This window comes from Ammospiza nelsoni, chromosome 18, assembly GCF_027579445.1.
Source record: "Ammospiza nelsoni isolate bAmmNel1 chromosome 18, bAmmNel1.pri, whole genome shotgun sequence".
Lineage (NCBI taxonomy): Eukaryota > Metazoa > Chordata > Aves > Passeriformes > Passerellidae > Ammospiza > Ammospiza nelsoni.
Genome location: NC_080650.1, coordinates 12,605,062 through 12,623,123, shown reverse-complemented (window position 1 = coordinate 12,623,123; position 18,062 = coordinate 12,605,062). Strand labels below are relative to the sequence as shown.

Genomic DNA, 18,062 nt, shown 5'->3' with positions numbered 1-18,062 from the left:
AGTCAGGAACCTTCCTTTTCAATAATTAAAGGCTGCAAACTCCAACTCAGTGAAATACTAATTTTCATCTAAGATCTTGGAAAACATTTAATTTAATTAAGAGAATAATCAATGATGAGCACAGAACCCACAAACAAGCAGCTGATCTTACCAAAGAATGAGAGAATAAACAGTCCTCTCTTGTCCCAGAAAGTTCCAACTCTTCTCTTCTGATACTTCACATTGGCAGCTGCAAACACAAAGACAACCCTTTAAAACATGAACTTCCCTTGAAAAAAAACCTTTTGAACCTTTATTCTAGACAAGACACTCCACTCTGGGGGGAGTTTGGATTAATTCAAGGGGAAAAAGAGAAAGTTTGAGTGCCTTGGAGTTGTAACAAGAGCTTAACGTGCCCAGAGAGGGAATTCCAGGACTGGATTCTGATGGATATCTGAGGGTAAGGCCTCTCTTCTGGCACGGAGCACTTCTGAAATTGTGGCCACAAAGCAATTCAGAGTTTTCATAAATGAGTAAACAAAGCCTAAATTACTTCACAATACCAGCTACAGGAGAGGGTTTTATAGAAGATCCCACTGGATTTATACTGATCTTCAAAGTGGGTTTAATTTTACACTGCACTGGAATTTCTGGCCCCAAGAAAGCCAATGCAGACCCCCAAACAGGTGCTGCCCGTGTGCTTTGGTGCAGAGGTGCAAAAATCCAGGGATCAGCAATGCTCACCAGGCCACTCCTGCCAAGCCCTTTCCTTTGCATTTTCAAGTGCTCCACAAAACATTTATTGCATCAAAAATGAGGCAGTGTGCCAGAAACACACATTTATCAAAAATGAGATGGAGAAAATATCTGATCAGCTTCATTGCTACAGTCACTCCAACAGGACCAACAGATATCTCCTGTGGCATCAGAAGGCCATAAAGCTTAATGCTAAAATACCAAACACTAAAATTCAAAGTTCCAGACTAATTCCCATTGCTCCTAAAGCACACAAGCAGCCAAACTGCTGGGACACCACCCCTTGTGCCCAAAGGTTTGCTCCTCACAGGCACTTGGACACTCTCCCAGCAGCACACTGCACCTGGATATGCCTGGAAAGTCCAACTTCTCCACCACACAATCCTGCTGCTGGGAATAGTCTGTGCTTTGATGTGCCACAACTACTGATAATTTTCACATTCTGGTAAATGAAATAAAATACTTCTGTATTTTGTGTTCATTGTGTCCTTTAGTTTATGGCTTATGACAAGGAGAAGAGGTAATACGCAGAAAAAGGAGATTAATTTTAGGACTGAGAGAGTGGAAAGGAAGAGTTTAAGAGTTGTGCATCAAAAAATGTGCATTTCAGGGAGCTGTGCCCAGCTGGGTGAGGGAGGGGATTGGCCAGCTCTGCTCTGGGGTGGCCTCTCCTCAAGTGCTGGGGACAGTTCCACCACAATGTCAGCAGGATCTAAAGCTGCTGGAGATGGACCAAAGGAGAGACATGAGGATGGGGAAGGGTCTGGAGGGGCTGAGGGCACTTGGAATGTTCAGCTGGAGCTGAGGAGACCGAGGGGAGACTCCTCAGGGGCTGCAGCTCCCATCCCTGTCCTGGGACAGGGACAGCACCCAGGGCACGGCTGGAGCTGGGCCAGGGCAGCTCAGGCTGAGCTCAGGGCAAGGTTCTTCCCCCAGAGGGTGCTGGCACTGCCCAGGCTGCCCAGGGAATGGGCACGGCCTGAGGCTGCCAGAGCTCCAGGAGCCTTTGGGCACGGTGGGATTGCTGGGGGTCTGGGCAGGGACAGGGGCTGGATTAATGATCCCTGTGGGTCCCTTCCCATGCAGGGTTTGCATGATTCTAAGGTTCTAATACAAATTGATATGCACCAGAAGGAATTCTACCATCTCACATGATGGACACTTCAGGGAATCTCATGGAATCTCAGTATTTACACAAACAGGGAGCTGAGGATGTGCTCTAACAGAAAGCTCCTGTGTCAATGCCAGCTGTCCAAAACCTCAGCTAAACTTTGATTTATCATTTCATAAAACAGTTTTCTAAAAGCAACATTTCATTACCTGCAACAGAGGTCAACTTTGTTTTTATTTTAAAAAAATTTCTCTCAGCCAACAAGTCAAACACCAATCCCAATAATTTTATGGGTTGATAATCAATCCCAGCACCCAGGTGGGAATGGGTACAGCTGCACTGTGAGGTACCAGCCTGAGCATGCAACAAGTTCAAATTCACAGCTGCCTGTTGATACAAAGTCACCTTTGAGAGGAATATGGAGCAAGTTTATTAAACACACACAAAAAAAGCTCTGAAGGCAGACTATACAACTCTAGAATGACTCCTCAGGGACACTGTTCTGGCCACGTATTTGCTTTGCAAAAGGCAAGACACACATTTCGGGTGCAGGAGCTGGACTGACTTTGTGTGGTTTCAGTCCAAACAAGAGGAAAAAAAAAAAAACCTTCATAAAATCTGCAACAAGCTTTTTATTGATTTTAATGAGGCTTGGAAGAAGCCACCAAATCTCAAGAGTTTTGTCAAGAAGTTTAAAAACAGGACAGAAACGTTCCAATATAAGCATTAACAATTCCGCTTGCTCGCTGCCAGAGCTGAGCCAGCCCCCCTGAACGCTCATCAGCATTCCTGCTGCAGGGCTGCTGGGCTCTGATAAGAACCTCCTCTGTTATCACTTCCTAAGTCAACAACTCCTGCCAAAATAAGAGGAAAAGCTGCCTGCAAGAAGAAATGTTGCTGTGAGTTCTGCTGGTCCAAAGCACCAATTCCTGGTGTGGGGAGCAGCTGTTTAATGAACACATCCCAGGGAGCTGTACCCAGGACAGGGGTGCAGCCCCAAATCCAGGGGCTCCCACCCCTTCCTCTGCAGCACCTCAGCTGTGTGAGCCACAGAAGGGATCAGCAACATCAGCAAAGACAAAGGGAGGAGATGGAAAAGGGACAGGATCCTTTCACTGAATCCTGAGTCAAGTGTGTCATTTAAAAATGGGCTTTGCAGCACCTTTATTGGGCTGTCACACCCTCAGAGCTGGTTTGGTTTAGCAGAGAATGGTTTGGGTTGGAGGAGACATTAAAGCCCATCCAGTGCCACCCCTGCCATGGCAGGGACACCTCCCACTGTCCCAGGCTGCTCCAGCCCCAGTGTCCAGCCTGGCCTTGGGCACTGCCAGGGATCCAGGATGGGCACCCTGTGCCAGGGCCTGCCCACCCTCCCAGGGAACAATTCCCAATTCCCAATATCCCATCCATCCCTGCCCTCTGGCACTGGGAGCCATTCCCTGTGTCCTGTCCCTCCATCCCTTGTCCCCAGTCCCTCTCCAGCTCTCCTGGAGCCCCTTCAGGCCCTGCAAGGGGCTCTGAGCTCTCCCTGGAGCCTTCTCCTCCCCAGGTGAGCACCCCCAGCTCTCCCAGCCTGGCTCCAGCCCTTGCAGCATCTCTGGTGCCTCCTCTGGGCTCTCCCCAGCAGCTCCAGGTCTCTCCTGTGCTGGCCCAGGGCTGGGGCAGCTCTGCAGGTGGGGTCTCCAATCCCCTCCCCTGATCCCAGCACAGGTGCCCAAGGACATCCTGTCCCTGCCCAACTCAAACATGTCACCAGTGACTCTGCTCCAGGATGAAGGGGATGGGAACAAGAACTCTTCACTTTTCCTTCAAGTCATGCTCTCAGATCCTGCTCTGGTGCCTATTTTGGGATCCTGGACATTGGGTGAACATTCAGCACAAAGGTCTCACCTCCAGTTTTTTTTCTTGGAAGACATCATGGAGAAGTAGAGTATTTGCACTGTGTATCAATCACACAGTGAAACACAAGTAATAGCACAGCTGGAGGGGGAAATTCCAAATAATTGTTTCCAAACTGTAAAACTTTCATCCCCAACCCTGGGATTCCAAGGGCTACCCAATCCAACATCAAAGCCAGTCCTACTCTGAGCACTGATGGACTACAGGAACTCCAAAATCTAAATTATTTGAGCCTGTGACAGTGTTTTTCTTGACATTTATTTTAATAAAACATTGGCAAATTGCTAGGAAAAGCACTCTGGAGAAGTTTCAATCAACATGTTTGTTTAATTAGGTGACTGGAAAGTTGTCTCTACAGTTTCTTTGCTGAAAGGCTCTATCAGCCAAAGCAGGAGAGCCATGATTTGATAAGCATGGAAATGGCACAAGGGAAAAATAACTGGGGAGAAAAACAAATCCAGATTTTCTCTAGCTGCCAGTTATCCTCATAAAGATGTAAACAAACACAAGCAAATGAAGCTTTTCTCCTACTAATTGACTATTTTGAAGATGCATTTTCCCCTCCCCTTGCCAAAATATGGCATTTCCACACCGGTTGTGCCACACCATGTCTCAACCTGGCATGATGCAAGTGTGGTTTTTGATGAGAAGTTCTGCATTCCTGTTTGCATTCTCAACTTCTCAAAAGCAGCTCACCCCAGCTCTGCCATGAGGGGAACCTTCTCTTGCACAGCATTACCACACAGCCCCCATTTCTTTCATCACCTCTGCCTTTGGCTGCTCACTTAACTCACAGGTTGTTCTTCTCTTCTCTTCTCTTCTCTTCTCTTCTCTTCTCTTCTCTTCTCTTCTCTTCTCTTCTCTTCTCTTCTCTTCTCTTCTCTTCTCTTCTCTTCTCTTCTCTTCTCTTCTCTTCTCTTCTCTTCTCTTCTCTTCTCTTCTCTCTCCTTTTTCTGCTCTTCCTGGTGGATTTGAGCTTCCTTTCCTGCTATTTTTACACAACCCTCAGCGTGCTCAGAGCAGGAACACAGAGCTGCAATCAGCTGCCCAGCAGCTGGGGGATGTGGTCAGCTGGAAGCACAGAGGGATGGGAGCACTGGGACTCAGCCACTCCCAGGCTGGATGGGGCAAGGCTGATCCTTCATAGAAAGTTGGAAATGGTGCACATGGAGAAGAAGGAATGCTGATCCTCAGGGAGGCATTTTCTGGTTTTTAGTGCCATGTGTCACAGAACCTTTAAAGCTGAAAAAGACCTTTGAGGCCACTGACTTGGCACCACTGTGTTCACCAAGCTGCTCCATGTCCCCAAGTGCCACATTCACAGTGCTGTTAAATCTCTCCAGGGATGGGAACACCAACATTGCCCTGAGCAGCTGTGCCAGGGCTGGACAACCATTTCCACGAGGAAATATTCCCCAAAATCCCCCCTGCCCCTGCCCTGGCCCAGCCTGAGGCCGTTCCCTCTGCTCCTGTCCCTGTTCCCTGGAGCACAGCCCGACCCCCCCGGCTGTCCCCTCCTGTCAGGAGCTGTGCAGAGCCACAAGGGCCCCCTGAGCCTCCTTTGCTCCAGCTGAACAACCCCAGCTCTCTCCACCTTGTCCATCATCCCCTCCCCTGAAGGAAATGCCATCATTCCAGCTGCATATGAAGGTGTGCACACAGCCACACTCAAATACCTGACAGGGAGAGCCACAGGGAACACCCCACATTCCCACAGCACCCATGGAACTGCCCTGCATCAGAGCATTTTGCAAAGATCTCATTCCCCTTTCTGTTCTCTCTGCTTTTATGAGTGAAGAATAAAATTAATTAGAAGAGCCCAAAGCATCCAAAAAGTTTTGTCAACATCTGTCACTGCACTGACTCATGCACTAATGGCAGGTCGGCATTTGGGTTCCTTCATCTTCCCACTCGGAAGTGGCATTAATCTGCCTTTAAAGCAGTTTGATTAAGCTGATTATCTTTGCAGATTTGTTAAAGATCACTTCTTGCACTCTTCAGAAATTAAATGTAGAAGCAACAGTTCAAAGTTAAAGCAAAAAAAAAACCATCTTGAAAGGAAAGCAGAACTTGGAATGGCAGAGGAAGGAGAGAAACACTTCTGGGGGTCTGATAGCAACAGATATTACAGAAAAATTTGATTTTGCACTAAGAAAGATCCATTTTTTCCATGGAATAAAAATGAATATTTATCTGGGATAACAGCATTAATTATTCCCAGAAAAGAGGCTTTTTAGGAAAGTGCTCACAAATAAAAGATGCTACATGAGTATTTTCCTTCACTGATCTCAAATCAACCCAGGTCAAAGGACCACAGCAAGCTTGAAACCAAAATCCACAAAAAAATGGCACTTTTTCTTTCAAAATTTCAGGCTCTCTTTTCTTTTAATTCCTTTTTAATTTGGATAAAACCCTGGGATCCAAAAGCTGCAATTATTCACACATAAGCCAGGATACAATTTACCCATCACAGATCTTCTGTACCATATCTATAATTTTCCTTTTATTTCAATTACTCCATACTCCTCCATTTTATGTTCATGACAGAGGAGGAACAGCTACCAAGGACCAACAGCCACACAGATCAGTCTGAATTGTGGAGAAACCTGGAAGGAAGGGAACTGAATGTGGATTTCTGGAAGCTGACAGGACAGACCCGGAGGATTTGTGGAGGTTCTAGGCTGGAAAGGTGACCAGGTGTGCTGGGAAGGGGATTTATGCCAATAGGTAACCAAAGGGCCATGAAATGCAGGGAAATATCAGACTGGAGTTATGAAACAAGCAGCAAGGTTAGAGCAGGCAGCAGAAGTTTCCATTTGAAAAGGCATAATGGAGAAAGAAGGAATCATTTGCTCCTCACAGTTCCCATTTTTCCATGAAGGCCCTCACAGCCCATTTGCCATGAGTCACCCTCCCTCCCCTCTTTTGCCTGTCTAGAAGGAAGGCAGCACAAGGAGAAGTGGCTGCTAATCAAAGTCTCCAAGGTTTTACTCATCCTCCCCAAACACTTCTTCATCCCCTTCCCTCCTGCAGGCACATCCTGCTGGAAGGGCATCAGGAGCATCCCACACTGCCCAGGACAGCTCCTCACCTGCTGGCATTTCCCAACAGCAACACCACAGACACCGACAAGGAATAAAAAACAGAGAGAAAGGTTTGAAAATAGGAAGAATCTGTGATTTGGAAGTTCCTCTGGAGTTTCAAGATACACTCCCATGAGACTTTTCTCCCAACCTGAACTTCCTCAGGACAGCACACACAGTCACAGCTCTCAGCTCCTCAGCTGACCTCATTTTCACCACACTTTTTCTGGCATAAAACTTTGAAAATCTATTTAACAAAACACCATTGGATGCTTTTGTTGTAAGACAATTTTTTGAAATAGCAAATACCTGTTATTAATAATCTATTCATGCTCTGAGAAATAAATGCCTAAGTTATTACAAGGTGCTCCTAATGGGGACCTTGGTCCCCACAAAGGCCCAGCAATCATGGAATGGTTTGGGTGGGAAGGGACCTCAGAGCCCACCCAGTGCCAGCCCTGCCATGGCAGGGACACCTCCCACTGTCCCAGGGTGTCCCAGCCCCAATATCCAGCCTGGCCTTGGGCACTGCCAGGGATCCAGGGGCAGCCACAGCTGCTCTGGGCACCCTGTGCCAGGGCTGCCCACCCTGCCAGGGAACAATTCCCAATTCCCAATATCCCATCCATCCCTGCCCTCTGGCACTGGGAGCCATTCCCTGTGTCCTGTCCCTCCACACTCTGACAAAGCCCCTCTCCAGCTCTGCTGTGCTGCACAGCCTGGGACAGGCAGCACACAAAAATCTCTTTGCTGTTAGCAACACCTAGAACAAGACATCCCTTCTTGTGCTTGCACGCCTTGCACAACGTAATTGTGGGTAAAGCTTTAATCCATTAATTCTTCAGTGGCATTGAAAAGACCTGTGCTGTCAAGGAGGCCCTGGGAGATGCACACATCCACCCTCACCCTCCATCGAGGAACAGCAGCCATTGGGAGGCTCTGTGTTCCAGGCTCACACTGGATCACCTTACACCACTGCAAGTTAATATTTCAAACTAACCCAGCACTTGGTAACATTGTGGCACACTCCAAAAATGCCTTTTTTGATGTGGTATTAAGGTGGTTTTGCTTTAAAACAGACTATGCAGCTATTCCCTGAGCATGGTGAGCCAGCAGAAAGGTACAGCTCCCATACTCCCCCCAAACAAAACACCCCCTTCCTCATTTCACACAACTCTGGCATTTCAGACCCATCAAGGCATATTCCAGCTCCTCAACACAACACAGAACTAACCCAGAGAGCAGATCTTGGAACCACCACCCTGCAGTGCTGGAGATGTTGTTTGCTTCCAGAGCAGCACAGCCTGAAAAACTGCAAGACATTTCAGATTTCTAGAATTGGAGGCAGCTTAAGAATCCCTTCACCTCCTGCAGAAATGACATTTCTTCACAGAACTAATCAATTAGCTCGTTCACCTCTTAGCCTGCTCACTTTGTGAAATATTCAAGCAGTTTCAGTTTGAATGGCAGAGTTTGCAGTTCAGACACCAAGCACCCTCCCAAAGCCCTGATCCACTTCAGAGCTGTCAAGCACATGACTGCATTCTGCACTGAAGGGAACTGAAGGGGCTGTTAGGAGTAATTGATGTATTTCTGCCACAATCTGGGAACCTGAGGATGAAGAGCCCTTCCCTTCAATCACCATGGCAGGGGACAAGTATGTTTGATCACAGCATTATTTACAGTATAAAACAGTAATTAATTCAAACCAAGAAAAGCCTTGAGTTCAGGTATTCCCTTATTAGCCCATGCAAAGCAACCCTGAACAGAATAAAATAACCACATTGAAAGAGCTGACCCAAGTTGAGAGACAGCTTTATTCAGCTACAAGCAACCCCTTTTGATGAAGTGACCCCTAAATTGCACATTTCAGGAACTAATCAAGGATCAGAGTAGCTTTTCTAGGCTCACAAAAAGCTGTTTCCTAGAGAGCAGTCCATCACCCACGAGGCTGCCAAGCCACCAAGAGCACTCACCATTCACCAGAGGCTCCGTGTGTGCAAATGCTGCAGCAGGCAAGTGTGGAGGAGATAAAGCCAAGTGTGCTTGTCCATGATAAGGGGACAGCAAGGGCTGTGTCAGGAAAGCCCAGCAGCTCCAGGGACTGCACAGAGCTTTCTGCTGGGTCCTGTTTACCCAGCAGGTTCCAGGCACACCCAAGATTTACCAGAACAGGGTCCTGCCCTCCCTGCACTGGGGCAGCAGCTCCTCCAGGCATTTCCATCATCCCCTGCCAGTTCCAGCTTCTCCAAACTTTCTGCAGTTCCCAGTCAAGGTACCTACAAAGGGAGAAGATTCCCAGTGGCACTGCCTCAGCCAGGCACAGCAGGGAAGAGCTCAGGCTCCCTACAGGAATTCAGACACACTCAGGACTCGGATGCCTTCTCCTGTTAATTCCTGCACTGAGATCACAAGGGACAAACTGGTTTGGATAATGAACAGCCCTCTGCCTCCAGCAAACCTGCTGCTTCCTGGCCTTTCCCTGCTCAGCTGATCCACAGAACCATGGAGTGCTTTGGGTTGGAAGGGCCCTTAAAGCCCATCCAGTGCCACCCTGTGCCATGGGCAGGGACACCTTCCACTGTCCCAGGGTGCTCCAAGCCTGGCCTTAGAACTCATCAGTTCACTAAAGCAAAAATAAAAAGGAGGAAAAGCAAATACTTTCCCTCCTGTAGTTAAATCCCCTCATCAGTATCTTCCAAGTATTAAGACAGTTGTTTATTCCTATCTTTTTCCACTTGTAGAAAGTCACAGTTAATTTCAGAAGCAGGAAATGTAACAGTAAAATATTACTTTCCATTCACAGGCTGCACTTAAATAAGAGCTGGAGACAGACCTCAACTCAAACAAACAGCAGGCAAAGAAAAAGAATCTCCAAAGGGTGCTGTGCATGAAGGCACATGGGAAAGGGACACGGAGCTGTGTGAGGATCCAGTGAATCTGCATCTCACCAAGAGCCTCGGCAGAGCAGCCAGCAGGGACTGAGGCAGCAGAGCCCTTTGATGTGGGAGGCAGGAGCCCATGGAGGAGTCTTGCAGCTCCTGAGATGCCTCAAGGAATGTTTTAATGGGCTTCAATTCCCGTGGCTGGTTTGGAAGATCAATTACACACATTAGCAGTATCTGCTGTGAAGTACTGAGGTCTTTAATAGAGCAGTTAATTTTGTCACACTGCACTATGCATTCCTCCAGAGACACAACAGGGCTGCCTCAGAACCAGTTGACTTTAACACATATTTTTGTACTTTTATGGATCTTTAGGCCCAATAGCCTTCCATCAACTAAATCAAGTTAGATGCTCAGCAATGTTCAAATCTTGAATGTGTCAAAGGCAAGAACAATTACAATTTCTAAACTCATGTCTCCAGGCTGCCCAGGGAGGCTGAGTTCAGGACAAGACCCCAAAATATTTTCTCCACAACAACCTCCATAGTATTGAAACTACACAGCCTTGTTCCCTTACTGAAGCTGCACAGCCCTTCAGTGCCAGGAAGGAATTTACTTGGATTAACAGAATATGCTTATTCTAAAAACTAAACAGCACAAAGTCAAAGTTAAATATATTTAGGCATTGCAGAGACACCAAAGAAGGGTTTGTGGTTGCTTGAGGCATGGATGTGTATCAAAACACAGAGTTTCAGCTGGAACTGAAATGGAGTTCTGCAGCTCTGACAGTGAAACAAGGTTTGACAGAGCTCCTGTTAACAGCCACAGCCTCACCCTTCCCTTATTTAAAGTTAAAATCCATTGAAGTCCAAGATCCTATAGAAGGGTACCAGCAGATGTGGAAAAGGGAATTAATTCTATAGGGTACCTGTATCTCCTTTGGTCAATCCTGCCACCCAAACAATGATTCCAACAGGAATGAGCTTCTCTGGGGATCAGGAAGATTTCCCTTCCTACCTGCTCACTTAAATCAGACCACACCAAGTTCTCTGTAGCAGATCAGTTTTTATCTAAAAGAGATATTCCTCCAGTATCCTATTTTACACTAAAAGACCTTTTCAAAAGCACAACAGATCAGTATATACAGACACTTCTTTAAAACCTCTCTCAATTATTTTCCCTACAGAAACTCATTCCTTTTGGTAGATACAACAAACCCTGAGAAGGAAGAATAATAGTACAAAGAATGTAAGTAGTCATTTAAATGTTTTATCCTTTAGAGAACATTCACTCCTTCCCTGTGTGACTCAAAACAAACCTAATTTACTAAGAAAGACTTGGTTGCAATTAAGAGATAAATCATCATTTTAAAGAAACAAAGGTTTGGGCTCTTCATCACATTACCCAAACACAACACATCCACATCTCTCCCACAGGCATTGCAGAAGTCAGAGCAGTTCACAGTTCACTCTGTTATTGATGCACCAGGGAAGGTAATTTTCATTTAATTCCAGATTCTAAAAAATATGTATGCCATATATGCAAGACTGCAGCTATCCACTTCAATTTTTGCATTTAAATCATTACCAGCCAGCATGACTTATCCTTTCTTTAAAGAATGTACAGATTTATAACCATCCTTACAGTAAGTTTACCATGTCCCCTTTAAATTGCATGTTAGAAAAACACACAAGAGCATGTGTGCATTAATGTCTGCATTAAAAACATACAAGAGCATGTGTGCATTAATGTCTGCATTAATCCACAAGCTTTCCTAAAGAAGTGAAAACAGCACAAGTCACATTTGTAACACTGCAGTTCTTACCTGTGACTTGCAGATCTCAAGTTTCAATTAAATACACACAAGTGGCACTCCACAGTAAAATTAAGATCAGCTAAATCAAACTATTTTTGGTCTCTATCATTCCATTTGAAGCACCCTCTGATAACCACCTGAGTATCAAAACCAAGTCTGTACTTACTAAACATGAACTCTGAGAAATCTGCATTAAACCCATGAGAATAAAATATTCAAGGTGCATTTGCTTGGAGTGAAAAAGTAAATCTGGCAAATTTTGGTTTTAAAAAGTAGTTATAGCATAAATAAGGAGCAATAAACGTTGGGGTTTGGGTCCTGCCTCACTGCCTTTCCTCTGATGAAATTAAAGCAAAAGCCCCTCCTGACCTGAGCTGACACCTGGGTTGTGCTGCACACACAGGATGGAGCTGCTGAAAATGAACAAACACAATTCTGAGCCTCTGTTTGCTCAGGTACTCAAGGACCTCCTTAAATATCTTATGAGGTGCAATGTCTGGTCAAAATCCAAACCAAGAGAGGGCAGGAATTCCTCCCCTTCCCGTAACTCTCCAGGCTGCCTGCAGTACATTTGCCATCAGAGCCAGGGGGATGAACTTCCCAGAAAGCTTTCCTTCAGAGACACCAACTCCTCACCAGATTTATGTCACAGAAACAAGGTTGAATATCCAATTACAGAACAACAGAAGTTACTTCTGCCCCTTTGAGTGCAAATGGGAATGTACAAAGAACCAAGATCAATATGCAAAAAAACCCCAGAACAATTGGAAGGAGTGGAGAGCAGCACACCAGGAGTGCAAGCCCCCCCTGGCACAGTCCCATTACATCCAGTTGTTCCTTGGACTCATCCAGATGAGGCTTGAGGATCACCAGGCACATCCTTTCCTGACAATCAATTCCAATATTAAAGCTGGAATCTGAGACCAAATTCAGAGAAATACTCAAAGGCAAAGGAAACCTTCATGCTCTGAGCAAAAACAACAAGGGCAAGAACAATGCTCAGAATACTTAAGTGTGCCTTGCTTTTACTGTAAGCCTTTATTTCAGAAGGTTATGCAGCTGATGTAACACAAATCTACATGTGAAGACAAATCTAGAAGCAAATGCTCAGAGCTGAGATGAAAAAGCATCTGTAATTTAGATAAATAACAGCTCGCTGCAGGAACAGCCTCAGCATTCAGGTCTTGTATTTCAGAGCCTGCACAATTTTGCTCATTTAGATTCAAATGCCAAAAAATAGCCCAACTCCTCTCCTGGATGGAAGATTACATCTTTATGCAGGAAAGCTTAGGTGGAAGCTCAGATGAGTCTGTCCAGGAAGAACAAGGATCCATGGTCTGTATGTTTATTAAAGTACCACCTGTGTGTCATTGCTTGGAGAAGTGACATCTCTGCATCAGCTCCAGCTGACAGAAGTGCTCCACAGGAATTCCCTCATGGGAGAGGCCTCCAAAATCAAAATGCCACCATGAACCAGCACCTACAGCCAAACTTCCATGTTCAGCCTGAACAACTTGAGGCTTGAACTAAAGATTTCTCTTCTCCAGTTCCTACTGAGCTGGGTGCTGAAAATCAGATCCTGCAAGAACAGGTAGGACAGAGTGGCCTGGTCTGGTATTTTATTATTTCACATATTTCAGAAGTCAGAGCACTGGTGTGGAAGTGCTGCTGTAAGGGAAGGGACCCTTGACAGGCTGACAGGCTCAGTGCTGCATTTCTGGCCTAAGCTGTTACATGGAATTGCACAGTGAGTAAATAAATAAGGGAGGCAAAGCTGAGAGCCCAAGCCCTGCATTAATGACCCAGCAGGTATTTTCACTGCTCACACACAACATGGAAATCAGCTTGCAATTGCAGCCTAAAGCAGCCCTACATAAAAACCATGCAGTGAAGGGTTGCACATTAGGAAATGCAAGCATTGTGATCACCTGTGAAGCTTCTGCTCAGCCTCCCTTGGAAAATGTATGATCCTTAATTCCCTTCCCTAATTCTCCATCCTCTTCTTCCCATAAACCCTCACCCAGTGATCTAGAGGGGACAAAACTCCCTGAACCCAGAACTTTTCACAGAGTCCTCTTCCTAAACCCTGCAGTCAGTGTGGAGCCCTGGAGCAGGTCAGTCCTTGCACTGCTCCTTTATGGCACCTCTCCTGCTAAGGACCCACAGCACCCAGCAGAGCTCCCACACTGCTCTGTGTGTTCATGGACTTTAAAAAGGCTGGAAAACAAAGGAGTTCAAGCCATCAGAAGGATCTTCTGTGCCCCAGAGTTCAGGTTTTTGAATACTCACAGGTTTTATAGTATTTCTGCTCCATGTTTGGGAAATACAACTCCACTACCAGGGGTCTGAGCAGCAGAGCTGGGCACTCAGGCCTGGAGCTGTGTACTCAGCACCCAAACCATCACTCTGCACCCACCTGGGAAGGTTCCCAGCAACTTCCTAGCCAGGACCACAGCCCACAGCCAGGCAGGGACACACCTGCCTCCCCAGGATGGCACCAGCCTGACTCACCAGACCATCACCTACAACTTCTTCCCAGATAAAGCCACCTCACCCAGTGCTTCTACAAATACCAGGTAATTTAAAATCTTATTGGGCCACCTGGAAATTCTGCATTTTTTCAGGTGTCCCATCCTACTGCAGCCTCTGTTTAGGATTACCTCAGTTATTACCTGTGGGGATGAACTACTGATGTCAGCACACTCACAGCAACACTCAAAAGATCAGACAGATTGTTAGACACCTGAATATCCAATCATCATTCCTCCCACAAACAGCCTAATCTTTATTTATATTAGTTTACTGGCTCAATTGCACAGCCCAGACAAACCCCTGGCAAGCCTTCAGAACAGACCAGCACTCCCAGTTGGCATGGGAGCTCCATCAGCAGCCACAGCCATTGGCAGCAGGAAGCCCAGCTCTGGGCACCAGTTATTGCTGCAGCAACTTTAGAGCAGGCTCTTTTCTTGAAACCATTGACAAAAAAGCCACTAAATTAGCTCACAAGTCAGTCTGTGTAACACAGCACAGGCCACCTGCCTCACTGAGGCCCCAGTGCCACACTCTGCCTGCCACAGCTTTAACTCTTACTTAACTTATCAAAAGGATGTCACAAGTCTTATGCAAGTTCACCTCCAACGTACTCGTTATCCTCTCAGGAGCCACTGAATGAAATGGGAGTTAATGAATAACACAGCAGGAATTATTTCATTATCCCCATGGTGAGAGAGAGCCATCTAATTCTTGGATGTGATGTCAGACTTGAGAAACAGCCAGTGGTACTTACTCAGGCTTCCAGTGCTCACTCAACTGCTACAGCAGGGCTGTTCCCAGAGCTGCAGAGCTGCTCCAGGAGAGAGCAGGAATTCAAGCAGCAGCAGAGAGGAGCTGAGGCTGACCAGGAGAGATCAGGAATTCAAGCAGCAGCAGTGAGGAGCTGAGGCTGTCACTGCTCCCACAGAAGGGAGAGGTTTCCAGCAGCTCACATTTAATGCACAGGTATGGCAATCAGGGCAGTGCCAGCTGCCCTGAGCATGTCAGCTCTTCACACTTCCTCTTTGACAGTGTCAACCCCACTGCAAGTCACCATTTGTCTCTGCTACTAAGTCAACCTGTCTATTAAACTCCATCAAACCCCAGGACCTACTGAAAGGGAAGTCTGAATTAAGGTATAGATCCTTCATCAGTCACTGGCAATCCCATCTTTTGGCATTCCAGGTTGCCTCAGTCTCACTTTTAGTTCAAATAACACTTTTCACTATAGAACTTGATGCATTGTGGCTACAAGTAAATGTTCACTGCTCTGTGGAAAACACAAATCTCCTGCTAGTGCAGCTAGGGAGGAGAACAACTCCAACAAAGAGCAAAGTGTCCTTCAGGTCTCCATTTGTCTGCAATAACAAACCAGCCCTAGTCTGCCTGAAGAGTTTGCATGTTTAAAAGACCAGGCAGCTTCAGAAGGTGTTCAGAGCTGGTATTTCATTGATTTCCTCACTGCTGTCAGGGCAGCTGTGCCTGGCAGTGCCCTGTGGATAGTTTGGCTCTCAGAACACACATTCCTTCCTTTCCAGAACACCCCCATCCTTCCTTCACACTAGGAGGAGCAGTCAGGAGTAAGGAAGCAGCAGACATTTGAACAGCTCACACCAATTCATTACAGAGCCTACAAGTATTATTTACCAGGTGTTCCCCTCTAACAACCTGCCCAATGAGGAATAAACGACTAAACAAGCTAGGTAAAAAAATAAGCAAGAAGAAAAACTGGAAAACCTGGGAGACCAAAGCTAGAAGATAAATTTCTCATGCAGATGGAAAACCAGAACTATCTCCCTGACATCTCACAGCCAGTGAAAGGTCCAACAGAAGCAGATTTCTCTGCATGGACTGCAGAAATTCTCATTCAAGGGAAAGATTTTCCCACACCCTGCTGCTCACACTCACTCCTGGACAGCCCCAGAGCACAGAGTGTGTGTAACACTCAGAAGCAAAGGACAATCCTGCCACACCCCTTATCAAATGGAAAGAAACACTATCTTCAAGCCTAGCACGTGCTGTCCTGTCATTCTCACATGAGTGTGCACAGGGAGGATGTATTCATAGTCCAGGCCTGGCATCACAATCACTGGCAGGAGTGCAATGCTGCAGTATATTTAGAAGGCTCTGTTAATACTATAGTTCAATTCCATGGTACTGTGAATATATCCCAGCCTGCAAACCCTCTGTTGTTCCACAAACATTCAACTTCAATTCTTCAATAACTGCTCAAAACACCAACACTTAAGATACAAATCTCATGGCAGTATCTGTAAAACCCATAGAAAATTCAGCAAGAAACTATGAAAAGCTGACTTTGGAGCAACTCTCTGTCATGTGAGAAACTTCTGAGCTGGTGTGGAGCAGCGTGGCCCTGTGAGAGCATCTGTGTGCAGGAATGGCCTCTGGGCCAGCCTGAGGTGCTCACCCAGCAGCAGTGCCCACTCAGCCCTCAGCAGAGCACCCAACAATCAGTGCACAGCAGCACAGAAGGAGGCAGGAGCCACGTTTCTGAGCTGTGCTGCCACCTCAGAGGGCAATGGGATTGAAGTGCTGCCCTCCCTGCTGAGGCTGGAGCTCTCATTCTGCCTGGTACACTGATACTGCTGGAGTTAACCACGTGCTCGCATTCCCCACTGAGTCACAGCTGTCCTTACACAACACATCCACATTCCCCAGGGCTGCTCAGGCCCTTCAGAGGCTGCAGCTGTGCTCCTCCTCCAGCTGGGCTGCTTATCCAGCCTCTCCTGCCACGCACAGCCAGGAGAGACTGGTGTCCCCTGGAAGCACCCTCAGTGCATGTCCACAGCAGCTGCACACACAAACTGCCCCTGGGACCTTGAGGCAGATTCTCCTCACCAACAGGCACATTTTGTGTCAGCTATTGCCTCTTTTCAGCAGTCCCACATTCTATCCCTCAGTGAGCAGCTCTTACCTATTTTCACCACACAATTCAGCTGCATGGTCTGGTGGGAGAACAGGGCAGCAATATCCAAGTGCCTTTAACTCCACAGCTTCCAGCTTAAAAACACTCAAGACTCACTAGAAGAGATAAACAATGTCATGCAGACTGTCTGGGGAAGCATCAGTCATTTAAAAATATAACTGCACACACTGCAAGGGGTTCAAATGTAAGCAAGAGCTCAGACATTAAAACCCACCACAGCTCTCCCTCACATCCCAAGCTTGTTCCTAGCATTAAGCAGCTGCCTAAGTGAAAGTCAGTTATAAAGTCATTTTATCACAACCACTATTTTCTCAAAGCTTAAAAATTAAATCAAGTACTCTGCTACTGGAATTTTCATGACCAGGAAGTTGCAATAATGCTTATTGCATTATGGTTACTGGTTTGTTATTCCAATATGATAACTGCATCAGTTCAATGCTTTGAGTTAATTATTATTGTTTAACTGAAGTAAACGCAAACAGAAACCTAAACAGCACGGAATATATAGCAGGAAACCAAGCTCAACTAAGTAAAGAAAAACCAAATACTTCATGATCACCTGCAAGTATTAGGCAAATTCTCACACAGCTCTCATACATATGAAAAATTAAAAGCCTTGCAATCACAGCTTCAGAAAATGGCCACAGGAAAACTACACAGTGAGGTAAAGACTCAGGCTTTTGTCCTGTATCTAGACACTTGGAATAAACACTGAATAAAGGTTTATTATAATATTTTTTAAACCACTAGATCATAAATAGCAATATTTCCAGAATATTCTGACAGATTATCCCAGCAATAAAGCATAAATAAGCATAAATGATTCTCTGGAGAGACCACCACACCTCCAGAGACCCTCTGGAGCTTCTTCAGCACTGATGAACAAGAACCTGCAGTGACAGTGTGCTCCCACTGGAGTGAGGGGCAGGAGCTGCAGCAGCCAGGGGGGGATGAGGGCAGCAGTGAGCCCTGGCACAGACTGGCTGTGCTCAAGGGGCACCACTTGCCATGGGAGTCTCCTGAGGCTGACCCGGAGCTGCTCAAACAAGGGGCT

At 46.3% G+C, this 18,062-nt stretch overlaps 1 protein-coding gene across 5 annotated transcripts in view; it reads right to left on the bottom strand.

Moving 5' to 3' along the window:
* The window catches only part of MTMR3 (myotubularin related protein 3), a 75,265-nt gene that overhangs the window by 43,588 nt on the left and 13,615 nt on the right, over positions 1–18,062 (bottom strand). For 4 of the 5 annotated variants that reach the window (XM_059484856.1, XM_059484859.1, XM_059484860.1 and 1 more), the window contains one exon: positions 152–229. The gene's annotated coding sequence lies outside the window, so the exon portion shown is untranslated. Of the gene's footprint in view, positions 1–151; positions 230–4,539; positions 6,434–18,062 lie in introns of those variants that run through there. The other variant, XM_059484857.1, reaches the window with a different exon arrangement.